General features: G+C 35.5%; 1 protein-coding gene and 1 pseudogene across 1 annotated transcript in view; one reads left to right on the plus strand and one right to left on the minus strand.

The window, feature by feature from the left end:
* The window catches only part of Rbcn-3A (Rabconnectin-3A), a 2,573,828-nt gene that overhangs the window by 1,497,326 nt on the left and 1,052,934 nt on the right, over positions 1-23,568 (minus strand). The gene's annotated exons all lie outside the window — the stretch shown is intronic.
* Positions 12,333-14,222, plus strand: LOC137248063 (folliculin-like; annotated as a pseudogene).

The following is a 23,568-nucleotide window of genomic DNA, read 5'->3' on the forward strand; positions in this document are numbered from 1 at the left end:
CGCATCTCAAAAAAACCAAGAACGCAGCAATTTGGAAGCACTAAAAGTACTTTTTCCTATAACTACAAACGATGAAATTGATTAATTTTTTTGTAGTTTTTATAGTTACTCCGAAAATATAATAAATTGTGCGGAAATCAAGCAATTTAAGCAAATTTGGGTTTTTTTCTTTTTGAAATACGTTTTAATTCGTTTGTAGTTTTTCATAGAAAAAAAAAATTTTTTTTTTTGGTCCACAGGTTTCGGAGATATCGTTAACGCATCTCAAGAAAACCAAGAACGCAGCAATTTGGAAGCACTAAAAGTACTTTTCGTATAACTACAAACGATGAAATTGATTGTAAAGAAATTCATTTTTTTGTAGTTTTTATAGTTACTCCGAAAATATAATACATTGTGCGGAAACCAAGCAATTTAAGCAAATTTGGGTTTTTTCTTTTTGAAATACGTTCTAAATCGTTTGTAGTTTTTCATACGAAAAAAAAATTTTTTTTAGTCCACAGGTTTCGGAGATATCCCTAACGCATCTCAAAAAAACCAAGAACGCAGCCATTTGGAAGCACTAAAAGTACTTTTCCTATAACTACAAACGATGAAATTGATTGTAGTGAAATTCATTTTTTTGTAGTTTTTATAGTTACTCCTAAAATATAATACATTGTGCGGAAACCAAGCAATTTAAGCAAATTTGGGTTTTTTATTTTTGAAATACGTTTTAAATCGTTTGTGGTTTTTCATACGAAAAAAAATTTTTTTTTGGTCCACAGGTTTCGGAGATATCGCTAACGCATCTCAAAAAAACCAAGAACGCAGCCATTTGGAATCACTAAAAGTACTTTTCCTATAACTACAAACGATGAAATTGATTGTAGTGAAATTCATTTTTTTGTAGTTTTTATAGTTACTCCTAAAATATAATACATTGTGCGGAAACCAAGCAATTTAAGCAAATTTGGGTTTTTTATTTTTGAAATACGTTTTAAATCGTTTGTAGTTTTTCATACGAAAAAAAATTTTTTTTTGGTCCACAGGTTTCGGAGATATCGCTAACGCATCTCAAAAAAACCAAGAACGCAGCCATTTGGAAGCACTAAAAGTACTTTTCCTATAACTACAAACGATGAAATTGATTGTAGTGAAATTCATTTTTTTGTAGTTTTTATAGTTACTCCTAAAATATAATACATTGTGCGGAAACCAAGCAATTTAAGCAAATTTGGGTTTTTTATTTTTGAAATACGTTTTAAATCGTTTGTAGTTTTTCATACGAAAAAAAATTTTTTTTTGGTCCACAGGTTTCGGAGATATCGCTAACGCATCTCAAAAAAACCAAGAACGCAGCAATTTGGAAGCACTAAAAGTACTTTTCCTATAACTACAAACGATGAAATTGATTGTAGTGAAATTCATTTTTTTTGTAGTTTTTATAGTTACTCCGAAAATATAATAAATTGTGCGGAAACCAAGCAATTTAAGCAAATTTGGGTTTTTTCTTTTTGAAATACGTTTTAAATCATTTGTAGTTTTTCATAGGAAACAAATTTTTTTTTGGTCCACAGCTTTCGGAGATATCGTTAACGCATCTCAAAAAAACCAAGAACGCAGCAATTTGGAAGCACTAAAAGTACTTTTCCTATAACTACAAACGATGAAATTGATTGTAGTGATATTCATTTTTTTGTAGTTTTTATAGTTACTCCGAAAATGTAATACATTGTGCGGAAACCAAGCAATTTAAGCAAATTTGGGTTTTTTATTTTTGAAATACGATTTAAATCGTTTGTAGTTTTTCATACGAAAAAAAATTTTTTTTTGGTCCACAGGTTTCGGAGATTTCGCTAACGCATCTCAAAAAACCAAGAACGCAGCAATTTGGAAGCACTAAAAGTACTTTTCCTATAACTACAAACTATGAAATTGATTGTAGTGAAATTCATTTTTTTGTACTTTTTATAGTTACTCCGAAAATATAATACATTGTGCGGAAACCATGCAATTTCAGCAAATTTGGGTTTTTTCTTTTTGAAATACGTTTTAAATCGTTTGTAGTTTTTCATACGAAAAAAAAATTTTTTTTTTGGTCCACAGGTTTCGGAGATATCGCTAACGCAGCTCAAAAAAACCAAGAACGCAGCAATTTGGAAGCACTAAAAGTACTTTTCCTATAACTACAAACGATGAAATTGATTGTAGTGGAATTCATTTTTTTATAGTTTTTATAGCTACTCCAAAAATATAATACATTGTGCGGAAACCAAGCAATTATGCAAATTTGGGTTTTTCTTTTTGAAATACGTTTTAATTCGTTTGTAGTTTTTCATACGAAAACAAATTTTTTTTTTTTGGTCCACAGGTTTCGAGATATCGCTAACGCATCTCAAAAAAACCAAGAACGCAGCAATTTGGAAGCACTAAAAGTACTTTTCCTATAACTACAAACGATGAAATTGATTGTAGTGAAATTCATTTTTTTGTAGTTTTTATAGTTACTCCGAAAATATAATAAATTGTGCGGAAATCAAGCAATTTAAGCAAATTTGTTTTTGAAATACGTTTTAATTCGTTTGTAGTTTTTCATAGGAAAAAAAATTTTTTTTTGGTAAACAGGTTTCGGAGATATCGTTAACGCATCTCAAGAAAACCAAGAACGCAGCAATTTGGAAGCACTAAAAGTACTTTTCCTATAACTACAAACGATGAAATTGATTGTAAAGAAATTCATTTTTTTGTAGTTTTTATAGTTACTCCGAAAATATAATACATTGTGCGGAAACCAAGCAATTTAAGCAAATTTGGGTTTTTTCTATTTGAAGAACGCAGCAATTTGGAAGCACTAAAAGTACTTTTCCTATAACTACAAACGATGAAATTGATTGTAGTGAAATTCATTATTTTGCAGTTTTTATAGTTACTCCGAAAATATAATACATTGTGCGGAAATCAAGCAATTTAAGCAAATTTGGGTTTTTTTCTTTTTGAAATACTTTTTAATTCGTTTGTAGTTTTTCATAGGAAAAAAAATTTTTTTTTTTGGTCCACAGGTTTCGGAGATATCGCTAACGCATCTCAAAAAAACCAAGAACGCAGCAATTTGGAAGCACTAAATTACTTTTCCTATAACTACAAACGATGAAATTGATTGTAGTGAAATTAATTTTTTTGTAGTTTTTATAGTTACTCCGAAAATATAATACATGGTGCGCAAACCAAGCAGTTTAAGCAAATTTGGGTTTTTTCTTTTTGAAATACGTTTTAAATCGTTTGTAGTTTTTCATAGGAAAACAAATTTTTTTTTTGGTCCACAGGTTTCGGAGATATCGCTAACGCATCTCAAAAAACCAAGAACGCAGCAATTTGGAAGCACTAAAAGTACTTTTCCTATAACTACAAACGATGAAATTGATTGTAGTAAAATTAATTTTTTTGTAGTTTTTGTAGTTACTCCGAAAATATAATACATTGTGCGGAAACCAAGCAATTTAAGCAAATTTGGGTTTTTTCTTTTTGAAATACGTTTTAAATCGTTTGTAGTTTTTCATACGAAAAAAAATTTTTTTTTGGTCCACAGGTTTTGGAGATATCGCTAACGCATCTCAAAAAAACCAAGAACGCAGCAATTTGGAAGCACTAAAAGTACTTCTCCTATAACTACAAACGATGAAATTGATTGTAGTGAAATTCATTTTTTTGTAGTTTTTATAGTTACTCCGAAAATATAATACATTGTGCGGAAACCAAGCAATTTAAGCTAATTTGGGTTTCTTCTTTTTGAAATACGTTTTAATTCCTTTGTAGTTTTTCATAGGAAAAATATTTTTTTTTTGGTCCACGGGTTTCGGAGATATCGTTAACGCATCTCAAGAAAACCAAGAACGCAGGAATTTGGAAGCACTAAAAGTACTTCTCATATAACTACAAACGATGAAATTGATTGTAGTGAAATTCATTTTTTTGTAGTTTTTATAGTTACTCCGAAATTATAATACATTGTGCGGAAACCAAGCAATTTAAGCAAATTTGGGTTTTTTCTTTTTGAAATACGTTTTAATTCCTTTGTAGTTTTTCATAGGAAAAATATTTTTTTTTTGGTCCACAGGTTTCGGAGATATCGCTAACGCATCTCAAAAAACCAAGAACGCAGCAATTTGGAAGCACTAAAAGTACTTCTACTATAACTACAAACGATGAAATTGATTGTAGTGAAATTCATTTTTTTGTAGTTTTTATAGTTACTCCGAAAATATAATACATTGTGCGGAAACCAAGCAATTTAAGCAAATTTGGGTTTTTTCTTTTTGAAATACGTTTTAATTCGTTTGTAGTTTTTCATAGGAAAAAAAATTTTTTTTTTTGGTCCACAGGTTTCGGAGATATCGCTAACGCATCTCAAAAAAACCAAGAACGCAGCAATTTGGAAGCACTAAAAGTACTTCTCCTATAACTACAAACGATGAAATTGATTGTAGTGAAATTCATTTTTTTGTAGTTTTTATAGTTACTCCGAAAATATAATACATTGTGCGGAAACCAAGCAATTTAAGCTAATTTGGGTTTCTTCTTTTTGAAATACGTTTTAATTCCTTTGTAGTTTTTCATAGGAAAAATATTTTTTTTTTTGGTCCACGGGTTTCGGAGATATCGTTAACGCATCTCAAGAAAACCAAGAACGCAGCAATTTGGAAGCACTAAAAGTACTTCTCATATAACTACAAACGATGAAATTGATTGTAGTGAAATTCATTTTTTTGTAGTTTTTATAGTTACTCCGAAATTATAATACATTGTGCGGAAACCAAGCAATTTAAGCAAATTTGGGTTTTTTCTGTTTTAAATACGTTTTAAATCGTTTTTTATACGAAAAAAATTTTTTTTTGGTCCACAGGTTTCCGAGATAGGTTTCGGAGATATCGCTAACGCATCTCCAAAAAAACCAAGAACGCAGCAATTTGGAAGCACTAAAAGTACTTTTCCTATAACTACAAACGATGAAATTGATTGTAGTGAAATTAATTTTTTTGTACTTTTTATAGTTACTCCGAAAATATAATGTATTGTGCGGAAACCAAGCAATTTCAGCAAATTTGGGTTTTTTCTTTTTGAAATACGTTTTAAATCGTTTGTAGTTTTTCATACAAAAAAAAATTTATTTTTGGTCCACAGGTTTCGGAGATATCGCTAACGCATCTCAAAAAAACCAAGAACGCAGCAATTTGGAAGCACTAAAAGTACTTTTCCTATAACTACAAATGATGAAATTGATTTTAGTGAAATTCATTTTTTTGTAGTTTTTATAGTTACTCCGAAAATATAATACATGGTGCGCAAACCAAGCAATTTAAGCAAATTTGGGTTTTTTCTTTTTGAAATACGTTTTAAATCGTTTGTAGTTTTTCATACGAAAAAAAATTTTTTTTTGGTCCACAGGTTTCTGAGATATCGCTAACACATCTCAACAAAACCAAGAACGCAGCAATTTGGAAGCACTAAAAGCACTTTTCCTATAACTACAAACGATGAAATTGATTGTAGTGAAATTAATTTTTTTGTAGTTTTTATAGTTACTCCGAAAATATAATACATTGTGCGGAAACCAAGCAATTTAAACAAGTTTGGGTTTTTTTCTTTTTGAAATACGTTTTAAATCGTTTGTAGTTGTTCATACGAAAAAATTTTTTTTTTGGTCCACAGGTTTCGGAGATATCGCTAACGCAGCTCAAAAAAACCAAGAACGCAGCAATTTGGAAGCACTAAAAGTACTTCTCCTATAACTACAAAAGATGAAATTGATTGTAGTGAAATTCATTTTTTTGTAGTTTTTATAGTTACTCCGAAAATATAATACATTGTGCGGAAACCAAGCAATTTAATCAAATTTGGGTTTTTTTCTTTTTGAAATACGTTTTTATTCGTTTGTAGTTTTTCATAGGAAAAAAAAAGTTTTTTTTTGGTCCACAGGTTTCGGAGATATCGCTAACGCATCTCAAAAAAACCAAGAACGCAGCAATTTGGAAGCACTAAAAGTACTTCTCCTATAACTAGAAACGATGAAATTGATTGTAGTGAAATTCATTTTTTTGTAGTTTTTATAGTTACTCCGAAAATATAATACATTGTGCGGAAACCAGGCAATTTAAACAAATTTGGGTTTTTTCTTTTTGAAATACGTTTTAAATCGTTTGTAGTTGTTCATACGAAAAAAAAATTTTTTTTTGGTCCACAGGTTTCGGAGATATCGCTAACGCAGCTCAAAAAAACCAAGAACGCAGCAATTTGGAAGCACTAAAAGTACTTCTCCTATAACTACAAAAGATGAGATTGATTGTAGTGAAATTCATTTTTTTGTAGTTTTTATAGTTACTCCGAAAATGTAATACATTGTGCGGAAACCAAGCCATTTAATCAAATTTGGGTTTTTTCTTTTTGAAATACGTTTTAATTCGTTTGTAGTTTTTCATAGGAAAAAAAAGTTTTTTTTTTTGGTCCACAGGTTTCGGAGATATCGCTAACGCATCTCAAAAAAACCAAGAACGCAGCAATTTGGAAGCACTAAAAGTACTTCTCCTATAACTACAAACGATGAAATTGATTGTAGTGAAATTCATTTTTTTGTAGTTTTTATAGTTACTCCGAAAATATAATACATTGTGCGGAAACCAAGCAATTTAAGCAAATTTGGGTTTTTTCTTTTTGAAATACGTTTTAAATCGTTTGTAGTTTTTCATACGAAAAAAAAAAAATTTTTTTTAGTCCACAATTATGACTCTGCGCCACGTATGCTTGTCCCTCCTCCAACTCCAAAATATTTTGATGTCACATCTGCTGGACTGTATGCAATATTTGTTCCAAATATGAGCCAAATTGGGCATCATAGGTCGCTTTCTATTCATGTATGTATTATGTATTCCAAATATGGATCAAATCAAATCGTTCCACAAATACGATTTTTGTGAATATATCGATCCTTGCGCCACCTAGCGGCGATTTTTTTTTTTTTTTGATAGTATTGTATGTATTATGTGTTCCAAGCATGAGCCAAGTCGGACCACAAATATGATTTTTGTGAATATCTCGATCCTTGCGCCAGCTAGCGGCGATTTTTTTTTCATAAGTCGCTTTTTATTCTTTCATGTATTATGTGTTCCAAATATGAGCCAAATCGAACCACAAATACGATTTTTGTGAATATCTCGATCCATGCGCCACCTAGCGGCGATTTTTTTCACAGGTCGATTTCTATTCTTGCATGTATTATGTGTTCCAAATATGAGCCAAATTGTACCACAAATGCGAATTTTGCGAATATCTCGATCCATGCGCCACCTAGCGGCGATTTTTTTCACAGGTCGATTTCTATTCTTGCATGTATTATGTGTTCCAAATATGAGCCAAATTGTACCACAAATGCGAATTTTGCGAATATCTCGATCCTTGCGCCACCTAGCGGCGATTTTTTTTCTTATTATTGCATTGTCATCGGGTCCTGAACTATATTCCAAGTTTCAAGCTTGTAGCTTATCGCGAAGTTACTTAAATTTCAATTACAAGATTCGTTCACAACGGCCGTGCGGCCGTGCATGCGGCCTGCCTGTCAACTCAAGCTTAATAAAACCGTTAAAAAAGGGGTGGCACCTACCATACAAATGGAATGTTTGATACAGCATAACTGTGGAAATATTCATACAAGAACATTGAAATCCTGTAAAGAGTTAAATTGGACCCTTCCATATATATGACGGTAAGTCCTAACAGCACCAGTAATATATTGAATTGCAAAAAAAAACAAGAGAAAGTGGACTTTCAGAACTATGGCTGCCTTACAAACTTAGGTTATTTGAACACGTGAAGTTTGAGTGCAGAGTTGGGTTTGGCTGTTTTTCCTTTAGTATTATTTTATGTTATCTTTAGGGTTGGTATTTTTGGATACGCCTGGAGGAACCGGAAAAAACATTTCTGTTTAATTTGATATTAATTGATGTATGACCAAAAATAGAAATCACTATGGCAGTTGCTTTCTCAGATACCGCGGATACCCTTTGTGTGGTGGACGTACAACTCCGCATTTAAATGACCACTGTCTCCAAACATCTGATATACCGATGTGCAACATAGGCAAACGGTCAGGCCAAAAAGAGGGTGTGCGATGTGTGCGCCATGACTCATAAACAGTCGCTGCAAGTTTTAGACCAAACCCCTAAGAATTTAAGGTACTTGCTGGAACAGCCGCAGTTGAAATAAATGCGTGCTTTTTCGTCTATAGACGGCTTTACGTGAAAAAATTTACTCTCTTTAGAAATATGAGAGGGCAATTTGGCGGAAACACTTCAGCAGCAGCTTTTGCTAAGTAACTTCTTGAAATTAATTATGGCAAAATTCCTATTTCTTTACTAACAGATTTGATTTCTTTTCCTGCAAATTTTTGATAAATTATGACATCACCTGAAGCTTTAATAGCTAATGTTTCTTCCAAATCTTGAATCTATCTTTACAAACTATAAATGGCTTTAGAAAAGGCATTTTAGGCACGTTAAAATGGGGATGTTAATATCACTAGAACCAAGACAAATTATCACTCTATTAACACAGTCGTCGAAGAGTCCCAAGCTGTGCATATCCGATTGAGTTTATTAGCTCTTTTGAGCCATCAGAAATTTCTCCTCATCGATTGATCCTTAAAAAAGCGCCTATAATATCATAATATTTATGCTTCGCTATTTCGATTCTCCATGCTTATGTAGTGGGACCAGGCTTTTCATCACAAAACTTTTACGAATGTTATTGAAGCAATTCATTTTATCGGAAAATTTCGAAAACAAAAAGTTTAAAACCAAGGATTCCATTGACACCAATAGATTTGTCTTTTCAATTTTAAATGTTTCCAATTTCCCATCCCTATCAATGAAGCTCAAGGACGATCATTAGCTACGAATCAAAGGATTGATGAGCGCACTACAAACCTTTATAGCTTCAGAGCTTCAATTTTCAACCTCACCTACGCGAGGGGAGTCCTGTTACAAATATGAATATATCATACAACAAAAGTCATTAGCTGTAGCAGAAGTCAATCTTATCAACTTTTACCCATGGCCAGTTACTTATAGAAACGTGGGGTAAAACACACGGGCGTAAGCTAGTTTAAATTAAATTTAAGAAAAAAGCTTTTCTAAGAACAATCTTCTATTACTTGTTAGTAAAACGAACTACATATCACAGTCCTAATTGTTCTAATAAAAGCGTGTTACATTGTGATAACAAGAAAAGGAGGTCCTAAATGTTCTTAATTATACCATCAAAATTTAACACGCTTTTTATTAAAACAATTAGGACTGTGATATAAACTGTAAGATTTAATAATTTAGGTGTAAAGTTTAAATGTTAAAAATATATAATTATGTACAATATAGAATTTTTTTTGTCGCAGACGAAAAAGCCTAATTATCGTTAAAGGTTACAATGAACTTATAAAGTGTTATATTTCTTTACACCCAATTTATTTTTTACTTTTTAGTTAATTTTTTTAACCAAGAATAAAAGCTTATTTTTGAAAAAGTTTGTTTTCTTTAATTTTATTTCTAAGGAGATTGTACAATTTCGTGGTGGCAGCGGCGCGCACCCACGGAATTGTAGATGAGTAGATTTAGAGCGGAAAAAGGAGGAAATAAGAAAACGAAAAATTTCGAATTAATATTCACGATAACAAATTGGTTTATTGAAAGATATTGCAAATAACAAGTGTTAAGTAAAATTATAACAAATGTTGTGGAAATTAATTTAGATATTTCGCCGAAAGTTGCCGTATAGTCGGTCCATAGCAGTAAAGTAAAAAGTTTAAAGTATATGTGCACAACAATGAACGCATGTGTGTATTTGTGAACACAAATTTATGAATGTGTTGGTTAATTACGTAAATTTCTACGAGGGGGGGCAAATATATTTAGGCCTGTGGCCTAAACATACCGGCCTCCTTGCCGTAAAAACAAAGAAAAAATTTAAATCAGATGACTTTGAAAGCATACAAGCCGTCCCACGTCCCGGTAAGGCTACATGTCGATGTGCAGATGCGGACTGCGAGCACTGCACGTCGTATGATGGACTTCGTGTCTGGTTCTCCTGTGAAGAAAGAAATAATTTAATAATTAAACGTACGTGGTTTTTGATTCCATGCAGTAATTACTTATTTGTATGAAAAGCTCCTATTTTTTGCAGGCTCCTGAGACTACCAGCCCGAATACGGTCGGTTGGGTCAGGAGACCGCCAACTGTTGTTGCTGGCGTTCCGCTCACCATCATTTCGGCGTATATATCTGCGCCGAGTGTAAGCCGAATTGGCGATGAGCGGTAGAAATGTGAGTCGGCCAGCCGTATGAATTGGATTGGAACGGCAATCTTTGGATCCACATTTGATGGCGGACTCAACCGATAGTGGCTTGCAACAATGATGGCTTGAGTGGTCAAGTGTGTGGATGACCCGAATTTCCCGCGGAGGATTATTGTGCATTGCCCTGATCCTTGACGCTCTAACTGTAGGTCGCGCACCAGCTCTGCATCGACAATTGTGCTTGTGGCGCAGGGATCGACTATAGCTCGAACCAAATGCAAGTGGCCCCGCGATTCGATCCGCACGATGGCAGTCGGTGCGATGGGCACAAATGGTCGCATGATGGGCGATGGGGTCGTTGTCTGCGAGAGGCATCCCGTTCGGAAGCCGGCTGGTACGGCGTGTAATAGCGGTCGTCTACTGTCGACTTTGCTCGCGTTACTTTGATATGGCGCGGTTTTGTTGCGATTTTGCCTCGTTGCGCGTTTAGTTGCTCTGGGCCGACCATGCGCAGCGCTTCCCTTCGATGATGTGGTATGGAGTTCGGTGTCCTGATGTCGCCAATTGTCCTGTACTTGTCATTCTTTCTTTAACTTTTCCGCCTTCCGTTCATGCTGTAGCAGCGGCCGAAAACTACGCTTACCAATATTGCTGGTTGAGGGGTTTTGTTCGGCTCTAGCCATTTCTTCTTCCAACTCTGCCTCCTCTACTTGTTGGGCCCAAGACTTAGTTGGTCCCGATAAGTGGATCAACAACTAGTCGTCCGATTGGTTATCGTCGCCGACGACAATGGTTTCTGCGCGTGCAGTACGTTGCTCCTCGAGGTGAAGCGTAGTATGGAGCTTCTCGTTATACCTTTTGCATCGATATTTGCTTTTGCAGTTGTCAACGCGATGAAAGGGCGACAAACAATTCGGGCAGTATTTATGTAGTAGGACAGTCCGTAACCTTTCTTCGGGCGACTTGATTCTGTACTCAGCGCAGAGCCTCATACTATAATTCCTACCGCAGAGCTGGCAAGCGACGTCGAAGCGCTTGGCGCTTCCCTCTGACTTGGCCAATAGAGTTTTGAAACAGGTCATGATCTGCAAGGAATATCGGTAACATTGATCATGACCACATAAATTGGGTGGGTTCTGTTTGGGTGGCGCAAGATGGCGGAAAAGCAAAAAGGGGAAAAATCTTAAGTGATTTCAATAACCGTACACGTAAATGGTGCCTTAGGGCGGCGTCAGTTAGAACTTTACGCCAAACTTCAGCCCTGAATTTAATGTCAAAGCCCAATTTGTGAACCTTTAAGAAACGAAATAAAATACGACTTTTGTCAAAGTTTTTAAATGGTCGAAGTTGCCTAACTTTTCGTTATGTTTTGAATTTATGGCATTCATTCTGATGACTTTAATGAACTTCGTACGCCTTACTTTGTCGTCAAAGTTGAAGTCGTACGCAATGCTAAATTCTATCTGACGCCGACTTTTAGAACTAGTTTATTTAGAATTTTATTTTTGTAATTTTCATAAGATTATTTTAGTGGTGAACTTTGTTTTCACAACAAGTGGCCTGCCACCACACGGAACGGTTCGAAACCTGGCTAAACATTACAGAGTTGCACTTCCACCGTTCAACATTATTTTCGACGTCTATTGTAGATAATGTTGAGTTTCGTGGAATTAAGTATTTTAAATCTCGACCAAATGAATGATTGATCGAGATAGTAATACGCGACATGTGTGGCGTGTAGCAGCGCATAGGGCATAATGTCGGTAACGCAGTGCATTGAAAGTCAGAAGTTAAGTGTAGAGATTTTGACTAGCAGATGTCGCTTTTCCATTTCCTGAATGAAAAAATGTTATTCATTTAACACGCGGCGGTGAGTATTGAAGCTAATAAATTGTACTCTTTTTTATTAATTAATTTTTCTTTTCCTTTTCAGGAAATAAACAAAACAAAAACGGTATACATTTGTTGCACAGCATAGTTACAACCGTTTTTTTTTATATTTAAAGCTGAAAATAAATATGAATGCAGTTATAGCGTTGTGCCATTTCTGCGAAGCCCATGGCCCCAGTGCAATATTCTGTACACAAACACTCCGCGATACAAAAATTGCGAAACCACAACTGGATAAGCAACAAATTGATAACAAAATATGTTCAGCTTGCCTAACACTTGGAACAACCAATGCGATTTACAGTAGAGACACCGAAAGTGGTGCAGCTTTTTTGAGTACACAAACCGCTTCACTAGCAGACGTACAAGTGCTAATTAAACAAGCAGCGGTTCGTAGTCTTATACTGTTTTCACACAGACGGCTTATTGAATAATAAAGGCAGTTTTCTACATTAAGACGCTTATTGAGCTCAATCTTCCCTACAAAATTCGAATCTATTATTATTTCATTAGTAGCTAATCGAATGCCTAATGAAGTCAAAAGCACAATGCAATTCTGTTGGCAGCGTTCCGCTTCCGTTTCCGCTTCTTAGTTTTTGGTGTATTCAGTGCTTAAAAATGTCATTTGTCAAAGCAAATGTCATTGTCTGCATGGCGGAACGATACAAGGTGGCCGCATCGAACAGCTGATTATAACCTTTTTTATTTGATTTGATACATCAACTACCGGCGCAGTACGATTTTGACATTTGTCCATCGAATTTACAAGTACATGGAATTTTTTTTGTTTGTAGGTATGTCACCATGCTCCCACCTTGTATCGTTCCGCCATGATTGTCTGTCTCATCCTTCATACTAATCGAGCAGTTCTGTGTGAAAGCAAAAAATTTACGATTTCATTAGCAGGTGAAATGAGATCATTAATTTTCTGTGTGAAAACAGTATTAGCTGTGAAGTAAATTCCAGTAAAGATGGAGGTTTTTTAGTTTTTTTTTTTGTAGACTCCACTAGAGGATATGTTTTGAGCCATACATTTCAAGTGAGCGATATGCAGGCACGCGGGTTTTATCAACTCTTCTCCATTATTATACTTATGATAAGTATTTTCTCTTAAATACGAAACCATTTCTTGCAGAGCACTTACGCAAAATATCTGCTGAAATACAAACATCGGCGAAAAAAATTTACGATAATTGTAAGGACGTGCCACAACACCGTCGTATGTCTGACCCTCAAGTATTAATACAAACGCCGCGTTCTTTAGTAGAACTAACGGGAGAAGAAAATATTTATGCTAACTTGCATTCGCACTACTCTTGGACGTTGTTAGCTGGCTCACGGTTTCTTACGGAACATGTAACTTGTGGCAATCTACCATGGTTACCACCATAGACCGCCGCAGCAACGCCTGACTTACAACATTACTTTGCCTATGCTACAGAAATAGGAGGAAACTATAAATGATCGAGAACGTGAAGTATTCTATTCATTGCGACATGTCAAAGAAGTTTCACGTCACGAGTTCAATACTGCAGTTTATTGTGCGTTAATGGTACGTGGCAGCTCGGATAGTACGCTAAATTTTATGCTTTGTTTGAAGAAACTTCTACAATCGTTTGCGCATTAATGCACAACATCAACACTCTATAAACTCGGATTATAGAGTAATATCGGTGTCAAATGAAATAGCCGTAACAATCTGCAGATGGTAATAAAGTGCGCGTGAAATGGCCTGGAGAATTGCCAATGAAATGCCCAGATTTGATGGTAAAACTGCTGAAAGCAGTAGATGAGCCACGATTCACACCGCTGGTATTGAATAAACAAACAAAAGTGCTGATTGAGGAATAGAAAAACAAGATTATATGCTTGAATCGCGCCAAAATTTCAAACGGACAAGCGAAACTAAGAAAAGTTTTAGGTCTGCAAGCCCAGGATCAGCCATTGATTAATTACTGGAGTGCGCACTTACAATGAAAGTACTTGTATATATACATCTATGATCTGGTTTCGGAGTTCCGAGATGAAACACTGTTGATTTTCACAAATGTACAGACCTTCGGGGTTATTCTGTGTACTTGACAAATTGTCAATAAGTTGACAAGTAATCAAAATTTTTATCAAGCTGACAAATATTTCTATTCTGTGCATAGCTTGACAACTCTAAAAAGCTCTACGACCTGTGCTTTTCACCATATTGGGGTGAACTAAATTAGCTAAGCGAGGAGCAGTTGAGGGCGAGCAGTTTAATGTGAGTTATAAGGGAGTAATTTGATGTACCTATAGACGTATAAGTCGTGGCACAGTGGATGATGTACTCGACTCACACGTTTGGGGTTGCGGGTTCAAAGCCCACTGCAAGCAAGCATTTTTTAAATTTATTATTTTTTTTTATTTTATAAATTATTATTTTAATGGACTATTTTATTTTCATTTAAATCAACGGTTTAGTGTAACAATCGCGAAATGGAAAAAAGTAAGAGTTAAATATTGTTCTTAATTTTTTGTAACAAATATTTAAAAATCATAGTTTTTTCAAAGAAATCAAAAGTGGAATGTGCTACGCATGAGCAATTGGAGCGATATGTCTCATTTTATGCTTCTAATCCCGAAATTGGAATAGGAAAAAATAATCCGCTGGGTTTTTTGGGGGTCATTTCGGCATGGCTTTGGGGACTCCCTCAGGGCATTTGGGGTTTCCCTTGGGGTCATTTGGGGATCATTCCGGGACGGGTTTGGGGACTCCCTCGGGGTCATTTGGGGGACATTGCGGGATTGTTTTGGGGTCCCCATCGGGTACATTTGGGGGTCATTCCGGGATCCTTTTGGAGACTCTCGGGATAATTTGGGTGTCTTCCGGGATGATTTTGGGGACTCCATCGGGGTCCTCTCGGGGTCACTTGGGAGACATTCCGGGATCCATTTGGGGACTCCTTCGGGGTCATTTGGGGACCATTCCGGGATGGTTTTGGGGACTCCATCGGTTCCTCCCGGGGTTATTTAGGGGTCGCTCTGAGATGTTTTTGGAGACTATCTGGGGGTCATTTGGGGGACATAACTCCCAAATAACCTCGAGGGAGTCCCCAAAACCATTCCGGAATGACCTCGGGAGAGTCCCCAAAAAGATACCGGAACGACCCCTAAATGACGCCGGGAGGACCAGATGGAGTCCCCAAAACCATCCCGGAATGTCCCCAAAATGCCCCCGAGGGAGTCCTCAAAACCGTCCCGGAATGATCCGCAAATGAACCCGAGGGACTCCTCAAAACCTCCCCGTAATGATCCCCAAATGACCCCGCGGGAGCCCCAAAGCCATGCCAAAATTACCCTTAAACGACCCCGAGAGAGTCCCCATAAACATCCTGGAACGACCCCCAAATACCCCGAGGGAGTCCTCAAAACTGTACCGGAATGATCCCCAAATGACCCCGAGGGAGTCCCCAAAACGATACAGGAACGACCCCCAAATGACCCCGGGAGCACCCAGTGGAAACCCCAAAACCATCCCGGAATGTCCCTCAAATGACCCCGAGGGAGTCCCCAAAACCGTCCTGAAATTACCCCCAAAATCCTTCCTACAATAATATCAAAAGTAATAAATCTTCCATTTTCTCTCGATCGCACAATAACAGAATTCTAATTTAAGTTTATCCGTATAAATTAAATTATCAAGAGCGTTTGACTTATTGACAATTTTTCAGCGAAAAGGCTTTTTATTTTTTACATAGAATAGCAATTACTTGATAAATTATCAAACTTGACAAATAAACAAGATGGTGAATTTGTCAAGTGCACAGAATAGGCTGCTTGTCTGTTAAAAGTATGGTCAATGCAAGTGATTTGAACACTGATTCGAAAAATGTGCGAAAAGCGGAGCTAACTTGTCTGGTAGACTTGGTTATTCTTTTGTTAATTAATTTTTTCTCTTTTCTTTTCAGGTATGCAGTTACCCATCTATCCAATGAAGGGGCAGCGTCGCAGTAAATATTTGTAGAACTGTCTCTGGCGTAAATTGGGCAACAATTTAAAAGAAACAAAAAAAATATATATAATACGGCTAACTTGTCTGGTAGACTTGGTTATTCTTTTGTTAATTAATTTTTTCTCTTTTCTTTTCAGGTATGCAGTTACCCATCTATCCAATGAAGGGGCAGCGTCGCAGTAAATATTTGTAGAACTGTCTCTGGCGTAAATTGTGCAACAATTTAAAAGAAACAAAAAAAATATATATAATACGGCAAATGTTTTTTAGTCAGCAAACGCATATGTTCAGCAAGCAGAGCTGCAGACCAAGCTGTATATTTATATATGAGACAATTTACCATACGTTTAAATAAGTCAAGCGATAAAGCACGACTAGGCACCACTTCATCCACCATCATAATAGTTTCGAGCATAAGTAGCGAGGTGGCTTTCAGAAAGGTCTCCAAACGTAATGCTTGTAAATCTAGTGAGCTATTATTGGCTGCAATTGAATCGACTACTTATTGAAAAATCTTTATCACAGGGCATGCTTGACGGCGTTGCGTAGCTAAAAGGAGTGGGGTCACTTTTCCGAAAACGAACAAAGACAATTACAGCTAACGAAGGGAAGTGCTACACCTTTGAGTTGGGTGAACTTTTAAAATGCGGTAAGTGTTTTATTAATGCATGTATATGTAACAGAAAATTGAAAACTCTCAAACCAGAAAAAAAGATGTTGACTTTGGATTTAATTTCTCCTGTAAATAAAGGAAACCGGATGCGATTTATGCACCATTAATTGGATATTTTTGAAATGAAAGATACAAAGCCACTCGCTTCATTAAGCGAACCTCTGTCAGCAACCCCAAAAAATTATTACGCTTTTACAAAACTAGTTAAAATGGATAGCAGCCGTTTCCTCCTTAACTATTAGGGCAATCAAAATAAAATGCATGTACAACTACTCATAGATGTTGTACCTAATCAAACAGAGCCAAATTATCTTTTACTGCAAATGCAGCGAAAATTTAATGTTTATTGTTTATGGTGTTTTTCTATTTTTCGTAAATTATTGCAAATAACTAGTTTTTGATTGTCATTTGTTACATCGACAATAAAATCCGACCATCAAACACAAAAAAAACAGAAATTTCACGTCACGTACTACGCTTTCTAGGCAATACTGCACATCCTGAAGAATCATGTGATGATGTATTAATATCCAGTTTCTTGGTGTTAAGTATGCTTTGTGATGGTGGCAAAGAGAATTTTCTACGTTTTCTATGCCACATTGCTCATTATCTGCGTTATTTAGAGCCAATACATACGCTGGATGATGTGCTTGTTATGTGGACACCATTTGGTTTGGAAAACTTCTACTTGCGGCAAACCCCTTTATAAGCGTTGGAGTTACCTTCATCTAGAATACTATCATCGCTTAATGATAGCAGTTTGCCCATTTCAATTCCATGGGAATGGTGCATGGAATACCTTTTCGACCATATCCAACGGGTCTTGTGGTCGGTTTGCTATTTTCTGCACAAAGTCAAAGAGAATGTTGTCCAAACTTTCACATTCCTCCAACACGGTTTGTAAAAGGTGTTCCATGCCGCATAGTACCATGCAGTTAAATTAATAGATTATTTTCGATTGATCGTGAGAATATGATTTTGGTAATTTTTTTTTTTTTACAATTAACTGGTCATGCAACCAAGTGTTCTTAATGACCGCAATGTCGATCTCCATTGGATGCATTTTCCATCGTGGACGTAAGCGTGCCCGGCTACGATGCCTTTTAAAGGATTCGAAACCTTGTTTGCTATATCTGTTTTTGGTTATTTATTTGCGGTAACCTTTGGTAGCGCTTCTAGCAAAACAATAAACATTATGAAGCTTGAAAAATCCCCCAAATACGGCAAAAAACTTTGAGTGTTACAACCTTCCTTTTTATTCCATGATCTGAGCAGAAGTCCAATGCATTTTGGCAGCATAAGAAATAAAAGGATATTAAATTTGGAGCAATTGAAATTTACTTATTAGGGATTCAATAACAATAAAGCTGTTATGGCAAACTGAATATAGTTTGTCAATCATATTATGGAATCATATTTGAACCAAATGTGGTTACTTTAGGTGATCAACAATTTTTAAACATTTTTCATTCAGCCTTCTGAATCTGTCCTGATTATCTTTGTTGAGTGAGTTATGAATATGATACTTGTTAAAATTTAACTTTCCATTGAAGATCTTATTTTGTATGAGATGTGAAGAATAAACATATGATAATCGTATCCGAACAATTTGAACAATTGCGAGGTGGCAGCGGCGCACCCCGTAATCGTTGGAAAAAGGATTATGTGGCAGACAGTGTATCTGCGTTAGGGTTCTGTTGTCTTCGTTGGGGGGAATGAGAGTTGGGTTATCGGTGTGTTGGCCTCGTTCGGGGTGAACGAGAGCTGGGTTATTTGCTTCATCTTGCGGTGTAGAGGATGGTGGATTCATTGTAAACTTTTTGATTTGGAATGGTCACTTCACTTATTTTTTTTTTTGAAATATTTTTTTATCTGAAATTAGCACTTCACACTTTGAATATAGAACCTTGGAATATAGAATTTCGTTGAAGTGAAATCTGGATGCTGATGTTATGATTGTGTGTTTGTTGTTGTTTGGAGGTTGGATGTTGTTAGTGTCGCTCAAGAATGATACGATGTTGTGGCCAAAACTTTGTTTATATTAATATAGTTCCTTGCTAAAATGTGGAGTGGACTGTATGGTAAAATATCTGGTTCTCTTATTTTCGGCGAAGATGGACCATGTACAATTTCGTAGTAGCAGCGGCGCGCACCCACGGAATTGTATATGAGTAGATTTGGAGCGGAAAAGGAGGAAATAAAAAAACGAAAGATTTCGAATTAATATTCAGGATAAAAAATTGGTTCATTGAAAGATATTGCAAACAGCAAGTGTTAAGTAAAATTATAACAAATGTTGTGGAAATTAATTTAGATATTTCGGAATATTCAAATGAAATAAATTTGGAATGTTGCTTATTATATTTAGTCTGTGGCCTAAACAGAGATTGCAGTTATGGGTAGGAGCAACAGTATGAGCTGGTTGTGCGTGAGCAGCAGCAAGTACTTGTTGTGGCTAGTGTGCAACGGAGCTGCTAGAGGGTAGTGGGGCGCTGAGGCGCAGACCACAGGGCGCCCTTGGACGTGAACAGGAAGGTGCCACAAAAGATTTGTAAAAGTTACGGGGACGCCGGGGTTTTGGGTCTAGCCCATAATATCCCTTGCGGTGTAACCATCCCTTACACGTAACACTGCCCTAAAAATATTCTTTTCCGGCACACGCAGCAAAACCATTTCTCTGGACCGGGATCAGGTACTGACCGCGGATTGGGTTCGATACCTTCCCGTAGCAGGAGAATATGACACAAACCCGCTGCAAGGATATGCTGGGAGGATGGCAATTTGTGGCAGGGACGCAACAAATTAAATGGGGTAACACTGAAATGACATTCCTTGGTAGGGAAAAATCCCGAGTCGCTCCAGTACATAGAACTGGCTGCTTTGGGAAGCGAAATCTTAGTGCTTCCGAAGAATTCCGATTACAGCTTACAACGCTGGTTAGTCTATAGTGAGAGATCCCAAAAAGGTAATTTACAAAACAGATCTTAAGGGCACTGATAGACAAATTTGTAGTCCATGCCATTGGTTTGTCCTTATTAATGAGATCGAATCCACTACATCGCTACTGAACTAGGTCTGGTAGCATGATAAACTTGAGACCAAAAAGCAACCCCTCCACGCTAACCTGTGTTGCAGGAACAGCGATAACTTCTTTATAAAGTTCAGCTAAATAAGGTTCTCGCAAGGACTCATTGTTCCAATATTGGTTCGAAAATGCTACTAAAAGTGGTCGAATGATTTTTAAGTTCTTAGGTCCATTAACAGCGTCGTAGTAACGACTTTCATCTAACTTAGATAGCATTAATTCAAAATTGTACTACTTATTTTCAGATTGTGTATCATTTCGGTTACGCATATAGCTTTCATTCCTGCTAATGCTAATAGTGTTTTCTTCTGCCATTATTCTGCAGAAAAGGGTTGTTCGGCTCTTAGCAGTTTGGTCTAGCAATAATATCACTAGTCAACAAGAGAAATTACTTTGAAGTCTAGCTATTTAATTTCGATGTATTATGGCCCCCTAAGTACAAAAACACCCACAATTTAAAATTCTATGGATATGATTTATTCTTTTTTCTTTTTCTAAAATCACGAATTTTCACAGAGGTCTTTCCATTTATTTTATCGTATCTTGGAAATTACTTATCTAAATTCGCTGAGAGAAACACAGTGGATTCACCGCAAAAGTTTCTTCAAGTCTTGATAAGAAAATTTTCTTATATGATCGACGGTTGTGAAGTTATTCACATAAAAATTTAAAAAATATTTTTTTTTGCAAAATCGAACATTTTTTATTTTTCAAAAATTCATAAAAAATCGAAGGTTTTAAAAACTTACCATTTTTATTTCACGGTCTTAAAACTGTAAACATTATAAATAATTGAAACCTTATTTCGTGAAAATACATGAATAAATGTTGGTTTTTTTGACAATAAAGTGAAAATACCCAATTTAGCGAAAATTTTGCATATCAAGCCTATTATTGTTTTTGACAAACAAATTATTTAGGTATGACATTTTGTGCAACTTTGTCTTTTTAAAGCTTACTACGGGCATCGCCAGAAATGAGAAAACTCCATAATGACACCCAAGAAATTTTTCCCCGTCAATTTTTCTTAAGGCAGATCATAAGAAAAAATGTGTCATACTGTATGGAAAATTTAAGTTGCCAACGCGAGTTTTCGTAAGAAAGAAGTATGGTCATATATAATTGTTATCAAATATATACAAATTTTTCCTTGAGGCATGTCTTGCGATGTTCTTAGAATGCTTAAATCATAAAAACAAAAAAAATCAAATTATCACTCCGTCATAGAAACTGTTATACTTACCTACTGAACATCCCAGCCTGCACAGGCCATTTCCCATAGCATATGAAGTTTTTTTGAAAACCCCTTTTTCAAACCCTTTCGCAGGTAATGGTTAAAAATTTTACAGACTCATTAGGTACCTGGCATGTATGGTGTATTGTCGCCGATTGTGACAAACTTAACGAAAAAAAAGATACATACTTTTAAAAATCGAAGTGGCCTGCGACTATTTAAAGTAATTCAGTTAGTTCATTCAATGTTATTTAACTAGCATTCCTGATCGCGAAAAGTCAAGTTGTCAACAACAGCAAAAAACTATTAACTATCTAGTGAATTTTAAAAAAAATGAATAATAACAGTAGAAAATTTGTCTGCAAAAATTACCCGAATATATTTTGTTATGTATGTGGTCTTTACACTACAGCAAAAGCGCGGAGAAATTTCACTAGTTCACTACAAAATTCATATAAGGATTATTTTACAATAGATGTTGAGAATTTGAGCCAATATTGGACGCCAAATTCAATTTGTGATAGCTGTATATATATTTTAAAGAAATGGAAATCCTACCCTCAGTAAGTAACATTACATTTATTAATTAAAATCATTTATGATACTAATTTTTCACAGAGAAAACATGCAAATTGAAAAACCTATGATGTGGAGAGAAATATGTGATCATGATGCTAACTGCTACTTTTGTTTAAGTAAAAAAAAAAAGGATTTGGAAAACATATAATTTGGTATTATCCCACGATTTCAGCTGAAAGTTTTACTCTTCCCGTGCTATATTCAGATGGAGTACATGTCCTGAAAATCAACATAATACGTATACTGAAGTTCCTCCATCGCCCATTTCTTCGTCTTCAAAAATCTCCAGCGTATCAGATGGATTTTGCCCAAATCCTCTGACACAGTCCTTGTTAAACGATCTTATAAGAGACCTAGAGCTTCCAAAAGATAAGTCAGAGCTACTTGTATCCCGTCTAAAAGAAAGAAATTTATTAGAAAAACAGGTTACGATAACTACCTATCGTGAGCGACATAAGCCATATGCTTGTTTTTATAGAAATAAAGACAATATATGTTTTTGCTGTGATATAACTGGACTTTTTGGAAAGCTTGGCCAAACATATGACGCAAATGAATGGAGATTATTTATTGATAGTAACAAAGAAAGCCTTAAAGCAGTTTTATTACACAATGGCAATCAGAAGCCATCAATACCCATCGCACACGCTGTAAATATGAAGGAGACTTATGAAACCATGTCCAAACTTTTAAAATACATTCATTATGAAAAACACGATTGAAAAAGGTAGCTTTACTAACTGGACTACAAGGTGGTTACACAAAACATTGTTGTTTTTTTTGCCTTTGGGATAGCCGAGATCGATGTGCACATTATGTAAGGAGGGACTGGCCAGCAAGAACCAATCACGAAGTAGACACACACAATATAAAATATGCTGCTCTAATAAAAAAGGAGAATGTGATTTTCCGCCATTACATATCAAGCTTGGATTAGTCAAGAATTTTGTTAAAGCGCTAAACAAAAATGAAAAAGCATTCCATTATATTCAAACAATATTTCCAAAATTATCTGCTTCAAAAATTTCTGAAGGTGTTTTTGATGGTCCACAAATCCGAAAACTAGTACAGAGCTCAACATTCGAAACGTTACTATCACCCGATGAAAAGGCTGCTTGGAACTCATTTAGGCTGATCGTTTCAAACTTTTTAGGAAATAATCGGGGTCCAAATTATAAGGAAATCATTTCTGATTTACTAACCGACTATTCGAAAATCGGTAAGTAGGAATATGATACGATTTTTGTATATTCATCATAATTGTAACCTGCTAATTACATATATGTACATATAATTTTAGGTGCAAATATGTCTCTAAAAATGAATTTCTTACGCTCCCATTTGGATTTGTTCCCTTCAATTCTTGGTGATGTTAGTGACGAACATGGAGAACGATTTCACCACCAACTTAAGTCAATGGAGGAGCGTTATCAAGGATTCTGGAACGAAAATATGATGGGGGATTATAATTGGTTTCTTATACGAGAATCAAATTCAGAAAATTACAGTAGACAAGCAAAAAGTAGAAACTATTTTTAAATATTTCAAGCACTAAATTTTGTAGAATATCTTTAATAAAGGTATCTTAAATAGCTAAATAAACAAAAATATTAAAAATGCGTATTTCCTTTCATTCACTTAATTGTTAATAATATTACCGTTTATCCATGGATTTAATATGAAATAAAGCTTGCCTTATTTGGAATGTTCACAGTTTTACGATCATCTAATAAAAGTTGTGAGTTTTTGTCTCTTTCGATTTTTTTACAAATTAAAGAAGAAAAAAATGGAAATACAAAAAATCGACTTTT

This window comes from Eurosta solidaginis, chromosome 4 (assembly GCF_040869045.1).
Source record: "Eurosta solidaginis isolate ZX-2024a chromosome 4, ASM4086904v1, whole genome shotgun sequence".
Classification (NCBI taxonomy): Eukaryota; Metazoa; Arthropoda; class Insecta; order Diptera; family Tephritidae; genus Eurosta; species Eurosta solidaginis.